At 34.3% G+C, this 2,770-nt stretch overlaps 1 pseudogene; it reads right to left on the bottom strand.

Moving 5' to 3' along the window:
- Positions 1-1,402: 1,402 nt before the first annotated feature.
- LOC119524328 lies at positions 1,403-2,299 on the bottom strand (annotated as a pseudogene).
- Positions 2,300-2,770: the final 471 nt, after the last annotated feature.

Here is a 2,770-nt window from a genome sequence, read left to right as displayed (position 1 = left end):
ACAATCCATTCTAAGTAAACAATCAATGATTCCCAGTATAATCACATAGACATGCATTCACCACCACAATCTATATGAGGATATTTCCATTTCTTCTGCAAAGAAAGAGGAAGAGGAGGAAAAAATGAAGACTAGAAAATAAAAGGTAGAAGGAAAATAAAAATTAAATTAAGTTAAAAGTTCAGACACCAATAACAACAACACCAAGTATCTCATACCACTCCCTTATATTCCTTTCTTATAGACATTTAGCTTTGGTATATTGCCTTTGTTACAATTAATAGAAGAATCTTACAATGTTACTGTTAACTATGGACTCTAGTTTCCATTTATTGTATTTTCCCTTAAAACATCCCATTTTCAACACCTTGCAGTGTTGATATTCATTTGTTATCCCTCATGTAAAAAATATTCTTATTTTTGTACGTTGAATCACCATCATTGACCATTCTAGGTTTTGCTAAGTTATACAATCCCAGTCTTTATCTTGTATCTTTCCTTCTGGTGTCATATATGCCCCTAACCTTCCTCTTTCAACTGTAGTCACACCCATCTTTGTTCAGAGTACTTATAATATTGTGCTCCCATCACACTGTATTGTGCTATATATTTCTGGATCTATACAATCAATCCTGTTGAGCGTTCTGTGTTCCTTCAGCATCAAATGCCTAATCTCTAACCTCTTTCTAGCTCCTGGTAACCTGTGTTCTCAACTTTAGCTCTCAGGGTTCACTCATTCATGTTATTTCATATTACTGAGACCATACAGTATCTGTCCTTTTTTTCTGGCTAATTTCACTCAATGTAATGTCTACTATCTACCACTTTGTCTTTTGGATTTTATATGTCATATTTTATTTTATTTTTTCCTCTCTCTCTTTTTTTACACTTACTGATAGACTTCTGCTTTGATATTTTTATATTTCAGTCTTTTCAACATAGGAGTATAGCTGCATACATTTAAGTGTTTTCTTATGAAAGACAATCTTAAAAAATTAATGATGATTGGTCTTTGTGGTCCCTAGTGATGTCTTGTCTTATTTTTTTCACATAGTATAAATTATATTCTTATACAATATTTGAGATTGTATTAAAACCCAGTAGTTCTTAAACAATGTTACCAACTAACCATGTAAATCCCAAATGCAGAAAAGGTGAACAGTCTTCTTAGTGCACTTTCACCTCATTGAAGTTGAAGCTGCTCCTTTTGGATAGTTTCCACTCCAATGTGAAGTACATTGTTAGAGTTTCAGTAGTGATTTCATTATGTGGCCTTTTAAAGGAAAAAGTGGTTTTGATTTCTTTCACAGTTTACAGTTCTCAGATGAGACTCTTTTTTTTTGGAAATCATATAGTCCAGGGATAGTTTGAATAGCCAAGCACTCTTTAGTAGATGAAACCTCTAATGCAATTGTAATGAATAAGCATCTACATCCCTAGCTATACTGCCAGTACTTAATGAAAGCAAAGTAAGATGGTTTTCCTCTTCCCACAATTGACTTAATTGTTGTTTTAAAATCTGAATATTTTCATCATTTATAATTTCTGTTTTGGATGACAGTTCTGACAAACACCTCTTTATAACTATTTCAAACCAGTTTAAACCAAGTATTACATATACTTCAAATATGCTTTTAAGTAGTGACTTTACTAGAGACAACAAGTCTACACAGCAGCCAGGTGAGACATAGGGTTTTTCTTCCTGTAAAGTATTGGTGAGCACAGGAAGGCAATCCACCACAACTCCAAGATCTTCTGTCTTCACAAAATAGTTTACAAGTTCTTCTACTTCTCTTTATTCAGAAAGTTAAAGCTACATTCAATCTTAAATTCCTTCTGAACAAAATGTGCCATTGTTTCATGGTCCTGAGAAATCTCAGGAAAAAAAACCCACTCTATTTTGATGATGGGCTTTCTGTGTATGAAGAACCAGAATCACTGTTTGACTATCACAGCATAATTTTTCTAGCAGGGGATGGCACAAGCCACTTCATTTTCTTTATTTGCCATGTCAGAGCCTCCAATTCTCAGGGACTGTTTTTTTCCTGTAACAAGGATTTGGAAAAGGATGATGAACTTTCTTTCTGCAATAGATCACCTTATGTAGTTTATCTCGGTTTTTCAAAACTTGTCCAACTGTTCTATTTATGTAAGCAGTCAACTGTTTTGAAGGTTTCTTAACCTCCTTCGCATTCTTCTTAGGGAAATTCGAAATCCCTTTTCTAGGACGATCAATGGAATGATCCTCAGTATTACTACATAAGTTCCTTTTTTTAACACTGTGGGCTTCAGATGCCATAATCTCTTGAACACTGGCACCTCATGGTATCATGGTACCTCAGCTCAGCCCTTCTGTTGATGATGAACCATGCCTGCCAGCCTAGAGAATCCACTTCTGTATTACTTTTTTTTTTTTTTTTTTTTTCCTATGCAATTTTTTTTTTTTCATACAAAACAAATTGTACTTTCGATTGTTTACAGTACCATTACATAGTTGTACATTCATCACCTAAATCAATCCCTGACACCTTCATTAGCACACACACAAAAATAACAAGAATAATAATTAGAGTGAAAAAGAGCAATTGAAGTAAAAAAGAACACTGGGTACCTTTGTCTGTTTGTTTCCCTCCCCTACTTTTCTACACATCCATCCATAAACTAGACAAAGTGGTGTTTGGTCCTTATGGCTTTCCCAATCCCATTGTCACCCCTCATAAGCTACATTTTTATACAACTGTCTTCGAGATTCATGGGTTCTGGGTTGTAG

Source organism: Choloepus didactylus, chromosome Y, assembly GCF_015220235.1.
Source record: "Choloepus didactylus isolate mChoDid1 chromosome Y, mChoDid1.pri, whole genome shotgun sequence".
Taxonomy (NCBI): Eukaryota; Metazoa; Chordata; class Mammalia; order Pilosa; family Megalonychidae; genus Choloepus; species Choloepus didactylus.
This window is presented reverse-complemented; position numbering and strand designations above follow the sequence as displayed.